This window comes from Chlorocebus sabaeus, chromosome 20 (genome assembly GCF_047675955.1).
Source record: "Chlorocebus sabaeus isolate Y175 chromosome 20, mChlSab1.0.hap1, whole genome shotgun sequence".
In the NCBI taxonomy this organism is placed as follows: Eukaryota; Metazoa; Chordata; class Mammalia; order Primates; family Cercopithecidae; genus Chlorocebus; species Chlorocebus sabaeus.
In genome coordinates this window covers 56027910-56045627 of record NC_132923.1, presented here as the reverse complement: position 1 = coordinate 56045627, position 17718 = coordinate 56027910, and the positions used below count along the sequence as shown (strand labels likewise).

Sequence of the window (17718 nt, the reverse complement as noted above, 5' to 3'; positions counted from 1 at the left end):
AGGTCCATTTTATCTATAAATGATTTTATATACTCCCATTATGTGTGCTTTATGCACAGACAACCACTAAATTTATCTGTCCAAGCTTGCAGCCTTACTTCACTTCCTAACTCATGTATTTTTTTTAATTTATTTTTTATTATTATTATATTTTAAGTTTTAGGGTACATGTACATAACCTGCAGGTTTGTTACATATGTATACTTGTACCATGTTGGTGTGCTGCACCCATCAACTCGTCAGCACCCATCAACTCGTCATTTACATCAGGTATAACTCCCAATGCCATCCCTCCCCCCTCCTCCCTCCCCATGATAGGCCCCGGTGTGTGATGTTTCCCTTCCCGAGTCCAAGTGATCTCATTGTTCAGTTCCCACCTATAAGTGAGAACATGCGGTGTTTGGTTTTCTGTTCTTGTGATAGTTTGCTAAGAATGATGGTTTCCAGCTGCATCCATGTCCCTACAAAGGACACAAACTCATCCTTTTTTATGGCTGCATAGTATTCCATGGTGTATATGTGCCACATTTTCTTAATCCAGTCTGTCACTGATGGACATTTGGGTTGATTCCAAGTCTTTGCTATTGTGAATAGTGCCACAATAAACATACGTGTGCATGTGTCTTTATAGCAGCATGATTTGTAATCCTTTGGGTATATACCCAGCAATGGGATGGCTGGGTCATTTGGTACATCTAGTTCTAGATCCTTGAGGAATCGCCATACTGTTTTCCATAATGGTTGAACTAGTTTACAATCCCACCAACAGTGTAAAAGTGTTCCTATTTCTCCACATCCTCTCTAGCACCTGTTGTTTCCTGACTTTTTAATGATCGCCATTCTAACTGGTGTGAGATGGTATCTCATTGTGGTTTTGATTTGCATTTCTCTGATGGCCAGTGATGATGAGCATTTTTTCATGTGTCTGTTGGCTGTATGAATGTCCTCTTTTGAGAAATGTCTGTTCATCTCCTTTGCCCACTTTTTGATGGGGTTGTTTGTTTTTTTCTCCTAAATTTGTTTGAGTTCTTTGTAGGTTCTGGATATTAGCCCTTTGTCAGATGAGTAGATTGCAAACATTTTTCCCATTCTGTAGGTTGCCTGTTCACTCTGATGGTAGTTTCTTTTGCTGTGCAGAAGCTCTTTAGTTTAATGAGATCCCATTTGTCAATTTTGGCTTTTGCTGCCATTGCTTTTGGTGTTTTAGACATGAAGTCTTTGCCCATGCCTATGTCCTGAATGGTACTACCTAGGTTTTCCTCTAGGGTTTTTATGGTATTAGGTCTAACATTTAAGTCTCTAATCCATCTTGAATTAATTTTCGTGTAAGGAGTAAGGAAAGGATCCAGTTTCAGCTTTCTACTTATGGCTAGCCAATTTTCCCAGCACCATTTATTAAATAGGGAATCCTTTCCCCATTTCTTGTTTCTCTCAGGTTTGTCAAAGATCAGATGGCTGTAGATGTGTGGTATTATTTCTGAGGACTCTGTTCTGTTCCATTGGTCTATATCTCTGTTTTGGTACCAGTACCATGCTGTTTTGGTTACTATAGCCTTGTAGTATAGTTTGAAGTCAGGTAGCGTGATGCCTCCAGCTTTGTTCTTTTGACTTAGGATTGTCTTGGAGATGCAGGCTCTTTTTTGGTTCCATATGAACTTTAAAGCAGTTTTTTCCAATTCTGTGAAGAAACTCGTTGGTAGCTTGATGGGGATGGCATTGAATCTATAAATAACCTTGGGCAGTATGGCCATTTTCACGATATTGATTCTTCCTATCCATGAGCATGGTATGTTCTTCCATTTGTTTGTGCCCTCTTTTATTTCACTGAGCAGTGGTTTGTAGTTCTCCTTGAAGAGGTCCTTTACATCCCTTGTAAGTTGGATTCCTAGGTATTTTATTCTCTTTGAAGCAATTGTGAATGGAAGTTCATTCCTGATTTGGCTCTCTGTTTGTCTGTTACTGGTGTATAAGAATGCTTGTGATTTTTGCACATTAATTTTGTATCCTGAGACTTTGCTGAAGTTGCTTATCAGCTTAAGGAGATTTTGGGCTGAGACAATGGGGTTTTCTAAATATACAATCATGTCATCTGCAAAGAGGGACAATTTGACTTCTTTTCCTAATTGAATACCCTTGATTTCTTTCTCTGGCCTGATTGCCCTAGCCAGAACTTCCAACACTATGTTGAATAGGAGTGGTGAGAGAGGGCATCCCTGTCTTGTGCCAGTTTTCAAAGGGAATTTTTCCAGTTTTTGCCCATTCAGCATGATACTCGCTGTGGGTTTGTCATAAATAGCTCTTATTATTTTGAGGTACGTTCCATCAACAGCGAATTTATTGAGCGTTTTTAGCATGAAGGGCTGTTGAATTTTGTCAAAAGCCTTTTCTGCATCTATTGAGATAATCATGTGGTTCTTGTCTTTGGTTCTGTTTATATGCTGGATTATGTTTATTGATTTGCGAATGTTGAACCAGCCTTGCATCCCAGGGATGAAGCCCACTTGATCATGGTGGATAAGCTTTTTGATGTGCTGCTGGATTTGTTTTGCCAGTATTTTATTGAGGATTTTTGCATCGATGTTCATCAGGGATATTGGTCTAAAATTCTCTTTTTTTGTTGTGTCTCTGCCAGGCTTTGGTATCAGGATGATATTGGCCTCATAAAATGAGTTAGGGAGGATTCCCTCTTTTTATCTTGATTGGAATAGTTTCAGAAGGAATGGTACCAGCTCCTTTTTGTAACTCTGGTAGAATTCAGCTGTGAATCCATCTGGTCCTGGACTTTTTTTGGTTGGTAGGCTATTAATTATTGCCTCAATTTCAGAGCCTGCTATTGGTCTATTCAGGGATTCAACTTCTTCCTGGTTTAGTCTTGGAAGAGTGTAAGTGTCCAGGAAATTATCCATTTCTTCTAGATTTTCCAGTTTATTTGCGTAGAGGTGTTTATAGTATTCTCTGATGGTAGTTTGTATTTCTGTGGGGTCAGTGGTGATATCCCCTTTATCATTTTTTATTGCATCTATTTGATTCTTCTCTCTTTTCTTATTAGTCTTGCTAGCAGTCTGTCAATTTTGTTGATCTTTTCAAAAAACCAACTCCTGGATTCATTGATTTTTTGGAGGGTTTTTTGTGTCTCTATCTCCTTCAGTTCTGCTCTGATCTTAGTTATTTCTTGCCTTCTGCTAGCTTTTGAATGCGTTTGCTCTTGCTTCTCTAGTTCTTTTAATTGTGATGTTAGAGTGTCAATTTTAGATCGTTCCTACTTTCTCTTGTGGGCATTTAGTGCTATAAATTTCCCTCTACACACTGCTTTAAATGTGTCCCAGAGATTCTGGTATGTTGTATCTTTGTTCTCATTGGTTTCAAAGAACATCTTTATTTCTACCTTCATTTCGTTATGTACCCAGTAGTCATTCAGGAGCAGGTTGTTCAGTTTCCATGTAGTTGAGCAGTTTTGATTGAGTTTCTTAGTCCTGAGTTCTAGTTTGATTGCACTGTGGTCTGAGAGACAGTTTGTTATAATCTCTGTTCTTGTACATTTGCTGAGGAGTGCTTTACTTCCAATTATGTGGTCAATTTTGGAGTAAGTGCGATGTGGTGCTGAGAAGAATGTATATTCTGTTGATTTGGGGTGGAGAGTTCTATAGATGTCTATTAGGTCTGCTTGCTGCAGAGATGAGTTCAATTCCTGGATATCCTTGTTAACTTTCTGTCTCGCTGATCTATCTAATGTTGACAGTGGAGTGTTGAAGTCTCCCATTATTATTGTATGGGAGTCTAAGTCTCTTTGTAAGTCTCTAAGGACTAGCTTTATGAATCTGGGTGCTCCTGTATTGGGTGCATATATATTTAGGATAGTTAGCTCTTCCTGTTGAATTGATCCTTTTACCATTATGTAATGGCCTTCTTTGTCTCTTTTGATCTTTGATGGTTTAAAGTCTGTTTAATCAGAGACTAGTATTGCAACCCCTGCTTTTTTTTGTTCTCCATTTGCTTGGTAATTCGGTGCTCTACACGTTCAGATAAACTTCTCTAGTAACAAACTATAGAAATGATCCCTGAAAGTATAGTCTTCCTAACTCATGTATTTAATGTCCTTCCTAATATGTTTATTGTGGCATATATAGGAATCTCAGACTGAATGTAGCTCAAGCAAAACAATTTATTTCATCCTGCCCAGATATTGTATTTTCCTGTTTCTAAGCCTTTCCCATCTTAGCAAACAGCAGCAAGCAACAGCAGCCCAGTTCCTCAGTGGAAGACAAACAAAACCAATATGTATACTTGACTCCTTCTCTTTTGCTCAGTCTCATCTCATTCATCAGGAAGGTCCCTCAAAACATGTATCCTAAATCCTACCACCTCTTAATGATTACAAATTCACTATCATCTCTAGCCAAATTTACATCAACCACTAGCTAACTTTCCATCTCCTTGCTCTCCACTCTTGTTCTCCTATCATCCATCCAGAAGCCAGAATTTTGTTTCTGAGATGTTAAATGCAATCATATCACCACCAATAGGTTTTCACTGCAAGAAACTAAAATCTAACTTCTTGCCAAGGACTCAAGGTCCCACATAATCTTGTCTTTGCACAGTGTCATCTTCTCCCACTCTTTTTGCTCTCTTGCTTACTTGCCCCGGCTGTGTTGCCCTTTTGGTTTCTTAAACAAACCTGCGCATTCCAGTTTCATAGCATTTGCATCTATGTCTTTTCTTGGAATGGTCTTCACACAGATCTTCAAAGAGCTGCAAGGTAAAGGGACCTTCCTGAATGCCTAATTTAAAGAACCCTACTCTCTCATATACAGAGTCCCTCTGAACTATGTAAAATCATGCCACCTTCTTCATATTGTTTATGGGTAGCTAACATCATTTATTTGATTCAGCTTTCTAAATACAGGGTCTTATTGTCTGCCTACCCCACTCCTAGGGTGCAAGCACTCTTAGGGCATCAGTATTATTATTTACAACTCCTATACTTAGAAATATATGACTGAAATATATTAAGTATTCTGAAAATATTTGTTTGCCATCTTAAAAGCAATGCTGGAATTAGAAGGACCTGAATTAAGTGTCTTGTACATATTAACTGATGAATAATTATTTGTTGATCTATTTTATCTCAATTATTTTATATCTTCATAAGTCTACCTTCAGGTTCTTTTATTAAACGTATCTATAAAGTACTGTGAATTTTAGAAACCATATTTATTCCTACATACATTTGAAAGAAAAGAGGTAAACTTATCTTACTCATCTATTTCCTATTATTAATCACAAAAAGTTAACAACATGGTTATGAGTTGAGACACATTGTATATGTAGCATATACTGTGATTGCACTCATGCTGCAGAGGATAATCATTCTTAATTTAAAAAGATTGTAACAGGTCTTAACTCTTTTATTATTTACATAAATAAAACAAAAACTTTTGACTGACAGTAATGAATGCCACTTATTTCAAACTAAACATTCATTGGCTTCAGAAATGGACAGAGAAACACTCTTCTAATTGTAAAATTTCTAATATCTCTTTGGACATTAGTTACAGTTGAATTTAAGACATGGCTTTAAAATGAGCTAGAATTAATCTCTATGGCAGCAAAGAAAAATCAGAAGTGACGTGAGAAAGAATCTGGTTTGCATGTCCACAGTAATTGCTACTTAGGATTTCTATTCATTAAAGTAGTCAGAAAAAGGATTTGAAAGTATTTAGTAAGCATTGGTTTCATAATCTTGTATTTCTACTTTCTGAAAATCACACTTATCAACTTTTGGGCCTAATTTTATAACAGATAGATAGATAGTTACATAATTCTACCTGATACCATAAATATATTCTAGATACAACTAAAAATATAATCTTAATTTATAAGCTTAATCTCTATACTCAAATACAGGCACAAGTTGTCTTTTAATTTCAAGCTTCTACCTATAAGATGATATTTCTGGAATAAGGGGTTTTTCATAATTTATTTGCCAAAATAAAAGATGTTTATGTGAGGTTTTATTGATAGATAATCCACTTAGAAAAATTGCTAAAATTAATTATATCACTGATATACATGATTGTGGTAGAGGTTTCTTTCTGGCAATAAAAATAGTTGATATGACTTGCTATTCAACAACTTTATAATTCAATAGGAAAATAAGTTAGCCACAAGCACCTTCATTAGTGAAAGCTATAAGCACACATAATTCACCACATGTAATAAAATAATGTCTCAAAGTGCTTATCATAGACACTGTGCTAAGTGTTTTAAACATAACTGAATCTTCATTACTCCATAAGATAGACGTTGCTGTTACTTTAACCCCTTTACACACAAAAAAAGACAACTGAGGCTCAGAAAGTTTAAGTAACTAACTTGTCCAAGGTCATACAGATACAAATACTTGCTTGGAACTTGTCATATTTAATTCCAGATTTAGTGTCATTTCCCATGCCAATGTACTTTTTGTCAGTACAAATGTATCCATGGAGAAGAAATGGAGAGAGGATTCACTGAAGAATTAGAATGAAACATACACACACACACACACACACACACACACACAGGGGCTTGTTACTATAAGTGAATGAATACACAGACAGGCATATAACACATTTATTGTCACTTTGGGCTTACCTTGTACCAGACACAGTTTGAACTATGTGCACATATTAATTCATTTAGTCCTTAGAAAAACTCTATTAGTCACTACTATTACTGCTAAATATACTGAAGCACAGAGAAATTATGCAGACTTCCTAAGGTAACAGCATTAAAAAGTAGCTAAAAAATCAATGTTCAAATGATATTTAAAACCAATTCTCTGAATAATATCACCCAAGACCTCAAGAAAGAGTATATACAGATAAGATTGGGATGAGTTTCCATTTATATTAGTAGACTGAGTAAAGCATATTCCCTATCTAATGTGCATGGGCCTCATCTAGTTAGGCCTAAAGAGAACAAAAAGACTGACCTTCTCCCAAGTAACAGAGAGATCTTGCCTGACTACCTTTGAGCTAAGACTTCAGCTTGTTCCTGCATTCAGACTTGAATGGAAACATTAGCCTTCAGACTGGAAAAGTATGCCATCAGTTCTAGTTCTTTAGGCCTTCAAACTTGAACTGGAACTGTACCAGTGACTCCCTTGGGTCTCCAACTTGCTAACACACCCTGCACATCTTGGGACTTGTCAGCCACCATAACCACATAAACCAATTTCTTATTATATATACTGTTTCTCTGTAGAACTTTGACTAATATTACCAGAATCCAGAGCACCAGACTTCGAATTCACCTAAGGTGGGAGTTTGATTTTGAGTGCTTGAACTTAGTTGACCATCAGAGCAGACCAGATCAGACCAGAAACGGGCAGAAATGATGAGTCAGACTCTTCAAGTTTATCTTGCTTAGTGTCATTTCTAAACTAACAGAAAAGAGGTCCAAACATCATCATGAAAGTCAAGAGTAGAAGAGAGTGTACATGGTCTTCTTCCTTTGTTCCTCACTGAAGTGATGGTCTGAGCAGTTGGTGGTGAATGAGGAGCAGGAATGATGTCGGTACTCAGGGGTCTGTCATAGGTCCTTTAGGGAAATGCATGCTGTACAGCAATGCATCGTATATGTTCCATTGAGCCTATCCAAAGATCTCAGAGTAATAGGCAGAAAATGGTTAACCGAAGGGTTTCTTATTTCTTCTAATATTGTCATTTTGTTTCTTTTCACTCTGTTTTGTCTTTCTGCTTTCTTCCGAGTTGTATTTTTAAATTTATTTGTAGTGGTTATTCGTGATTTGTGTGATTACAAAACAAATTATCGCCACTTATTAAATTTTAAAAGAACTGAAACATCAATCTCGTACCATCATTCTACTGCCTGTACTTGTTGAGTATTTCAGACTTCAGAATAATGTCCAAACTCTTACTATTGAATTCTAAGTCCATCATTAAGGTAGGAATACATGTTTTTCTTCTTAAGTTAATTCAATTAGTTTCTTTTTCTTGCAAACAAATGAGTCCCAAGATGTTATTATTCCAAATCATAGGCAGCAACAGAACATTTATTTATTTTTTGTTTACAGTTTGTTTTATTTCTTCAGTGGATGATACATCATCATAGTTGACCTTTCACCATATTTTATTTTGTTTGGCTTTTGTTTTAATTAGTGGAAGACAAAAAGAGACTGACCAAGGGCAGCTACCCATACTGTGATGAATAGGACTCCAGGGATATAAATGAAAAAATAAAAAAGACATTTCAGGAGTTTTTCTGTGTATGTTACAATTTAATTAAACCTTATAAGAGTCTGTGAATTTATTAATTTCTATGAATAATGTTTAATGTATCTTATTCTGTATCTTTCATATTTCCATGTTTTCAGCCTTTAGAGTTTATGCCATTTTACAGATAATTATTTGCTACCAACTACAGCAGATTGTTTACACAAAAATATCCCATAGAAAGGGTGACATTTGGAACTGCAAAGATATATTACACTGTAAGATTTATCTATGTTATTTAATAATTATGGATGTTTATGTTTTAAAACAGAATAGAGGTACCAGGGCTAAATAGGAAGAGTCCATCAGCAGATATTAGATAGTTCTAGAAATTATCTGATTTAATACATAGTGTTCACCTAAGTTCAAAAATAATATTAATTGACCTAAATTAATATTAGTCAATAGGTTCAGTTATCTTTTTTAAAAGATGAATCATCTTAATACACTTCCATAATGGCTGTGATTAGTTTTTTCCATGCACTGTAAATTATTGCCACAAGTTTTAACCTCATACTAACCATAAATAATGCTTAAATGATGCTGTAATTTTTGCAATCTGGGGCCATTCACAGATGAGTTATTCAGTGACAAGTGGTATCTCTACTAAGGTAATCGTTCCTCATTATCTTATTCCAAAATGAAGGGGAGGAGAAGTGTTAATTCATATTGCTGCTATAGTTAAACTATTCTCTAATAAATTTAATATTGTTTGGTAAACTAAGAGTGAGATATTTGAAAAAATCTCAAATTTGCTTTAAATGGAAGAATTTCTTATAAAAAATGGAATAACATTTTCATTTGAATGATATTCTATGACATTGCTAAATAATCTTCTAGAAGAGATTGCCGTGTTATATTAAATAATTAAAACAAAATTGGAGGAATATTACACGTTTTACATATGTTTTGTGATATGAAATAAAAGATGTAAGTTGTTTCTTTAAGTAGATCAACACGTACGCATTCTACTTTAAAGTGAAAGCTTTATTACCAGCATTAGAAATGCAGAAGGACACATTATTTAACTTGGAATGCTTTGAAAGATTGGTCTTACTGCAAATATTCACAGCTCATGGTGATACATTAATATCATCTTCCTCCTTAGGAAACATGATCATTATCTGGCTCCTTGAGAGTCAATTCATGAAATCTTTAGGCACCACCTGGACCATTATAAAAGCATACACACAGGCAGGACACTCTGCAGACTCAAATCAATACACACTGACTACACATTTGACTAATATATGGGCTTCCTATTTAGATCTCCTCAGGAGATTGCATTTAGTATTAAACAAGTATGTTTCACCATATTTTAGAACCGATACTGAAAATACGAGTGAAAAATAGCATCCAAGAAACCATATCAGAAGGACCCTAATACAAGCCACCATTGTCTTTCTCCTTGACTACTGAAATGGTCTCTTAAATGTTTATTCTTAGTCACTGTAACCCATTCTTGAACAGGAGCTAGAAAAATGTTTTAAAAACTTGGAACTGGATCATCTTATTCTCGTGCTTAAAACTTCTTGGCAGAGCGTGGTAGCTCACGCCTATAATCCCAGCACTTTGGGAGGCCGAGGTGGGCGGATCATGATGTCAGGAGATCGAGACCATGCTGGCTAACGTGGTGAAACCCTGTCACTACTAAAAATACAAAAAATTAACCAGGCATGGTGGCATGCGCCTATAGTCCCAGCTACTTGGGAGACTGAGGCAGGAGAATCGCTTGAACCCAGGAGGCAGAGCTTGCAGTGAGCCGAGATCGCGCCTGCACTCCAGCCTGGGCAACAGAGACTCTGTTTCAAAACAACAACAACAAAAAACCGTTTCTCTTGTTTCTCATTGTCCTTTTCATAACGACTAAGCATTACATGGTCAGCCTCCTTATTTGCTTCACCAGCCTCATTACCTCCTCTTCTCCTCCAGGTTAAGTGCACCCCCTTTTCTCTTTGGCCCACGTCATGCTAAATGTGGCGTTCTGAGTGAAGTCTTCCATAATTCTCTACACTAACTTAAAAGTCCTCATCATACACACTCGCAAAATCCTGTACGTTTCCTTCATTTCAATGGTTATTACTGTAACTAAAGGGAAACTCTTAGAATATCCATCTTCCCACCTCTTTGAAACTACATGCTCCCTAAGGGCAGGACACACCTGCCATTCACAGTAATATTCTAGAAGAGTATCTGACACATTAGAGACACTGATAATATTTTTGAATGAATAATTTTCAACAAATCTCAATTAGAAAATTTTGCTTGCATATTTTTACCCATTTAAATGGCTTTATACATTTGTTTATATATTTCAGTCTGCATGGTATAGCCACAGATACCTTCTGAATGACATTTGCTTTATGACTATCTTTAGCTCTATTGGATGTGTTCTCAAAAAACTAATACAGAATCTAGATATTTCTACCAAATTACTTATTGTTATAAATAAGTGTAATGGGCTCACCAAATGATTGAACTACTGTTGAGTGTAGTTTGCTTATGAAAAAGATAGTTTTCAGGCCCATGTTTCTAAAAGAAAATTTAGAAAATAGAATAAATAAAACATTTTTTAAAGAGGTAAACCCACCTCAAACAGTCCAGAATATTTATTTTAGATGCCCCTCAAACAAAGATACCAAAATTTTAAAAGGGCAACCTGGCCCTTTGAGTATTAAACATTTACACTAACAAGGATATGTTCTGAGCAGATGTTTAGCACAGCCTGAGGTATTTAGACCTGATTCCAGTTTGCTTCCAAAAAGTGCAAAGTGTCTGGCATTTTTTAAACAGAAGTTTTCTAGATTTTTTAAAATACAAGATGATGTATTAATCTCATAAGACTGATATGTGCTAAGGTGTATGAGTCTATTACAATATTCCAATAAAAACAAAAATAAATTTCCATTCAAGGCACACAATGAAAATGGTGTGTGTGTGTGTGTGTGTGTGTGTGTGTAAAATATCTTACTGTGGGATCCACATATATTTATATCAGACCCTTAGTCACTGTCTTCTTAAGGGAAGTGTTCACAAATGAACCCTAAATTCTATTTTTAAATGGAACAAGGGCAAAAAAAATTTTCCTGTTTTATTTCCTTTCTAGCAGTAAAGAATTTTATTGTTTATTCATCATTTTTTTTTAAATATTTTAAAATCCAAATTTAAATTTTTAAATAGGACAAAGAATGAGTGTGTTTTTTTCATTGATAGGCAAACTCTTCTATGAACAAAGATAAACTGAGATTATAGATAAACAAAACATAGACACATAGACACAAAAGATCTTTTTTGCCAAGTATATTTTGAGAAACATAATCAAACTTGTTAGAAATCCAGCATTTCAATTTTGCCCTCCCCTAGCAATTCTTTTTTTATTATTCATTACTAAGCTGAGACAGAGCTGTAAGAAAGGCATGCCTCTGGTTAGCCCTTAAAAACAAATATGTCTATCTAATAAATATGAGGTCCAGCTTCGGATCAATGAGCTAGGAGCCAGGATTCCTACAACTAATTCATGAATCTTTGACTGATTTTTCCATAGAACTAGGAAGAGTCACTTAAGCTCTTTATATCTTCACTTTGCAATGTGAATAACAACAGAGCATATGCATTACTGGACCCTGTGCAATTTCTTTGCAAAAACACTAAGATACTTTGATAAGAAGTACTGTATTAAACAAATTATTGCTGTTACTCATTAAGCTGCTTGTAAAACATAATGAACAAAGGAAAGTATGAGCTCATTGCATGCTATACAAGAGATGTTGGAAATCATTAATGTAGTCAGATTTCTCAGAGTAAACAATTTCAGTCCTACAAGCAGCTGTCATTGATAGGGACATTACAATCTCTTAGCTGATTTTTGCACACCCCTCACTATATTGAATCTAACCAGAAATTTGGTTTCTTGGGTGAAACAGAATATTCCATTTATTTTTCTTAGAGTTTTGTATCTTATAAGCAATTCATATTCAAATATCCTTCATGTTATAGCTTCTAAATCCAGGAGAGGCTACAGGTTCATAAATCTTAGAATTGAACATAGCTTCACCATCAGTGCCCCCATTAGTTTAATAAAGAGATAAACAAAGTCATGCATTTTTAAAAAATCAGTAATTGACGTCAAATTTTGTCTAGTAAGATGATGTTCATTAATATGTCTTTTCTAATGAATTTTGTTAAATATAACTTTTAAGTTTTACTTCCTCTCTTTTTACCATAACGTTAACTGAGGATATTTTTTATACTCCACAAATGAAGTCCTTATGCAAAATCAAGCTTAACTTTCTAATGCCTTATGGAGAACATGTATCCCCACTTTCAAAGACTATAAGCCATCAAGGATGTGTTGGCCTTTTTTTCCCCCCTTAAAATAAACCAGAAACCTCTTGCCTTAGCCAAGCACACTCATTGATCAGAGGGTTCTCTTAAATTGACTTGTCATCAGAGAAAACCTCATTTTCTTTCTTCCTTCCTCCCTCTCTCCTCAATGAAGAGGTCACTGATGGGAACAAGAATATATCACAAAAGGAGTTTAGAATTTCTTCTTGGCCTTTTCAGAAAGCCACATCCGAAGCAAGTTCACAAAACCTCACATTTCACAAAGACCTAGTGCCTTAAAATAGAAAACCAAGAAACTGCAGTGAATACCTCTTACATTTTTTTTCCAAAGAAACATTGTCTTCCAATATGAGAAAATAAGAATTTATAGTTTATGAACAATTGCAAGTTTACTCTTCAGTGGTTTTATTTTTCTTCTAGAATGGTCATTTGTTCTGATCTGCAGAGTTCAAGTCAGGTATTATGAATGTGGTCTGATTATATTGAATAGCATACAGGCCTAGAATAGATCTGTAGCTGCTTGAGAAATCTAACAAACAAAAAATCACTTTAGGAATCATGGCCTTTTCAGCAGTTGATGCTTCTCCTTTTCATGGAGAATTACCCCTAAAGTTGGTATTCTGATTTTTATTTTATTTTAGGTTCTTTGTTAGTTTTTTCTAGAATGCAATATTAATTTTCACGTTGAAGACACAGCAACATTAAGATGATAATTGATTTTAGAAGAATAGAATTAAGGACACATTTTATCACATAGGCCCAGGAAGAATTAAGAAATGATCCAACCAATATGTTTTGATAGCACTTCCACACATCTATATACTTCAGGTTTAGTAGAGTTCTCCCCCCATAAGTGTCACAATTTTCTGTTAGCCAGTCTATTTTGTTCACCACTGTATCCCCAGCACCTAGAACAATGCCTGGAACAGAGGCACACTCGAGTATTGCTAAAACATGAATACATGAGTTATTCCTGCTAATCTTCAATTTTTGAAATAGTAAAATATTTTCTCAACCAAATTAGTGTTTCTCACTACTCTGATACACCTTGCATCTGAATAACAATAAGCAAGCCTCCTTTGGGGCTGTTGGTTTAACTACATCATTCCTACCAAGATTTATTGGTTACTTTATAAATTACGGTTTCAAAGTCCTATGCCAAAGATTTCTCTGCCATCTGAATATTTTCTCTCAATCTTTTAACTTTTGCTATTTTGTCTGAAAAAGAAATTTAATATACAGATTTTCCAATTGTCTTTACATTTTCATATTTATAAGGAATGTCTTTCTTGTACACCTTTTATGATATCATTATTTGATATATTAAGTAGCTCCTGAAATCCCATTTTTATCTGAAGACTATCTGGGATAATTTTTAAATAAGCTTTTCCCTGTCTACTCTCGTCTAACATATACTAGTCTATAGTTGTTTATAGATAAATAATGATATGCTTAGCTATTTGTTTAACATTTCTTGAATTGGAGCCTATAACTAGGAAACAATGAAAATATCACAGCAAAAGAGATCATTGGAAATAATGACAAATTATGAAACATACATTTTTATACTTTCATGAATTAGAGCCATAATTTCCAAAACTGTTAAAGTTTTAATGCAAACTTCTAACTTTCCTTCATTTGTCTTAATGACTTAGCACTAGAAAATCGATTCCTCAATTGCTTGTGAAGACAAAAGGGAACATAAGATGACGTCTATATTTCTTTCCCAATAAGAAATGGATAGCATAAAATAAAAAAATATCCAGCCATAAATAACAAATGTTATCAAAGAAAATAAAATGGGAAAGGTTTTAATTGGAGTCTCAAATTATAGCTGGTAGGTAATGAGAACTTTCTGGACCTCAGTTTTCTCATTCATAAATTAGGAATGATACTGTCAGAACTCTCATAACACACAAAAAAATCAACATGAATTCTTGAATTATACCCTGCAATATACAACTTCACAAGTTCTAAAAGATACCTATCAGAAGACATACTATGGTTTTTGTTGGCCTTTATTTCTAAATTTCTATTTGGTTTGGTGGGAAGACAGCTTTTATCACTTTCAATTAAATCCTAGGTTAGAAACTTTTATTTAAATTAATATAGAAATCAAGCACACAGCTTGGGAATTAAAGCTACCATGGCTGACATGCAGGATCTGCCACTCTCTGGCAGATGTCTGACTGTTTAACCTTAGGCCTTAGAACTATTTTGTTCTCACTGATGTTCTGTTAATACCATTGATGTAAGCATTTTGTGAATTTACTAGATGCTTTATTCTAATTCACTTTTACTTTTTCTAACATATCCCAAAGAAATAAGCAAACATTATACAAAGATTGAGCATCCCTCTAAATCAGGAAAATCTCTACGTATAATAGGAGATACATTTATTTATCCCTATCGAACTGAAATTAAATCACTCCTAGTTTTTAATAGGTTAATCAGTGAACATGTGGAAGTTAGTTCTTATGCTTGAAAGTCTACGCAGAACACCCAACATTCACAGTCTTTCCAGCTACTACCAAAGTAATAACTTCCAGGAGAATCTTTGAAGCTGGAGTAATTACTATGAAAAGCCACCAAAATGGCTTATCTTGCTAGAAAGTAGAATAAAACGGGAGCAGCATTCGATTTGGATACACAGAGATCTTACTTTGAATTCTACGTCTGTCTCTTGCTTGCAAAGTATCTTAAGCAAGCTACTAAAACTCTTAGAGACTTAATTTCCCCTTTTGTGAAGTGGTAGTAATACTTTCCCTGTATGTCCACAAAGTTTAGGGCTTGGCACATGGTTAATACCTAGTTGTGTTTTTAAATTTGTTCTTACTTTCTACCTTTATCTTAAGGTATGATTGCGATTACTTATGGATTCACCCATGTGAATGCTTTCAAAGACAAGGTAGCAAACTTGATTATTGAACGACCATGAGAATAAAAACCCTGCAACTTTGCAATTGTCAAATGATGTACATTATTAGGAATCAAAGTGACTTCTGTGAATTCAGAACAGGAACCTTTATTTTCCCAAAGCTGTATTTCTCAAATATACTCAAACAATTTTGAGTAGTGTTAAAAGGAGAAACTAATACAAGATAATTAATCTTTTGTTTTTAGTCTTGCTCTAGCTTTGTCAATTTGGCAAGATAAAACAATTTCCACTTAAAAGGCATGATGATTTGGTAACATAAATTGAGTCTCTGCGTAAGGCTTATTAATCATGAATTTTGCCAAGATGCTGTAATCCATGTTTTCTCTATGTTCTTGGTCTTCTGAGTCCCATTAAATGTCATGGTTGAGGTTTCAAGGCTAGACAGTGACTCCACTGATATTTGAGCCAACCTATAATTTCTTATTTCAGCATTTTATAGTCCAACATACTATTCGATCATAAATACTTGTTGAATTTCTAATAGATTTAATAAAGTCTAATATTATCTGTAATCAAATATCAGTTGAATCAGTGGAAAATGAGACTTATCTTTGCAACCCATATTTTATAAAAACAAAGCAATAATTTCTTATGATTTGAAATAAATCTCTCTTTAACATGAGTTTCTCTTGAGAAATGTGGGATCATTAGAAATATGAATAATTCTTCAATAGTTCTTTTAAATACTCATAAAAGAATATTTATTTGTGGTATCAAAAATTGGCAAATGTTGCCATATTAGGTTTGTGGAATATATCAAACCATGTTTAAAGTATTTCCAATTCATAAAACCTGAAGCAAGAACTTGTTGGCCAAGAACTTCATTGTTTAATTCCATTCTTATATTTACATAAAGGTAATACATATGTGTTTGATTCATTCACACTTAAATGACTTAAATGTTGCTTTTAAAATTATTTACTTTGTTCTTAGGTAATGTCTTTCTTTTGAGGAGCTCAAAGCACTCTATAAATGTTAATGGGCATTTTCACAATACCCTTATGCGGTAGATGGTAATGAGTTCTGTGAATTTCACTTATGTCATTTTTCAAGGGACCAGGGAAATGTTAACACATAAGAGCTCAGAGTCTTAGTAGTGTTAGGTCATAAGAGATATGTGTGATATAAGATTTCAGATTTAACTCTTGTTCTTTGTTTATAATCAAAATGATTTTTTAAAGATAATACAACATTGATTATGATTACATGGGGGTAAGAATCTCTTTTTTTCCACTCTCTCTCTTTCCTTTACTGTTGTTAGTCACATCCACTAGCCTTTCTCTTCTCCCAACTTTCCACACAGTAGGAGGTAGCTGATAATAGCTCTCCTTTAAAAGTATCTCCTGGAAGGATGCTCACCCCTACATAGTTTGGAAAGAAATAAAATCGAATAGACATTTAGTGACAAAGTTACTGAATATAACCGAAAATCCACATCTGTGAAAACGACAAAAAAAGCAAGACCTTTTTATGCTTGGTGTTCCCAAACTACAACCTACCATGAACTAGGAATTCAAGAATATTTATAAATTACACTAAATTTATTACACTCCAGATGCTCCAACATGCCTTTAGTATATAAGTTATATTGATAATTAGTATCTCTTCTACTTAGGGAATTTAAATGGTTACTTCACTCAGAGTATTAGGAGAATAATATTAGGAGAAGTTAGCAGAATCTTACAATTGTCACATTACAAGAAATTAAAGATTGATTCCTAAATAATATATAGGCTCTTGTGGAAAAAAATAGCACTCAAGATTTTCTACTTTGTAAATTTAACTTAAGGAAAATGCAATCTTGAGCACAAAAGAAATCCAGATCATGTGAGCTATGGGTGTGACTGTCAGGTAAAGAAAGAGATAGGCAATCACTGAACTAGTGCCCAGAAAATATTTCACATTTCACAGGAGGCAAGTGACACAAGCAGCCATTCATAAAATCTGAAGTTGCTGTTATCTTGCAATAAAGTAATCATCACAAATAAAATAATGCTCTGAAATTAATGGTAATATTTGACATAAAACTAATTTTCTAGGCCTCCCTCACCAGGTAAATTTCAACAAGTTGTCTAACGAATATGGGAGGACATCCAATCTCCATCTCCATACTCTGCTATGATTTTTGAATCAGTCTCAAATTATCCTTATTCTTGTTAG

At 34.5% G+C, this 17718-nt stretch overlaps 1 pseudogene; it reads right to left on the bottom strand.

Moving 5' to 3' along the window:
* Window positions 1-3985: 3985 nt before the first annotated feature.
* Window positions 3986-4074, bottom strand: LOC119626526 (small nucleolar RNA U3; annotated as a pseudogene).
* Window positions 4075-17718: the final 13644 nt, after the last annotated feature.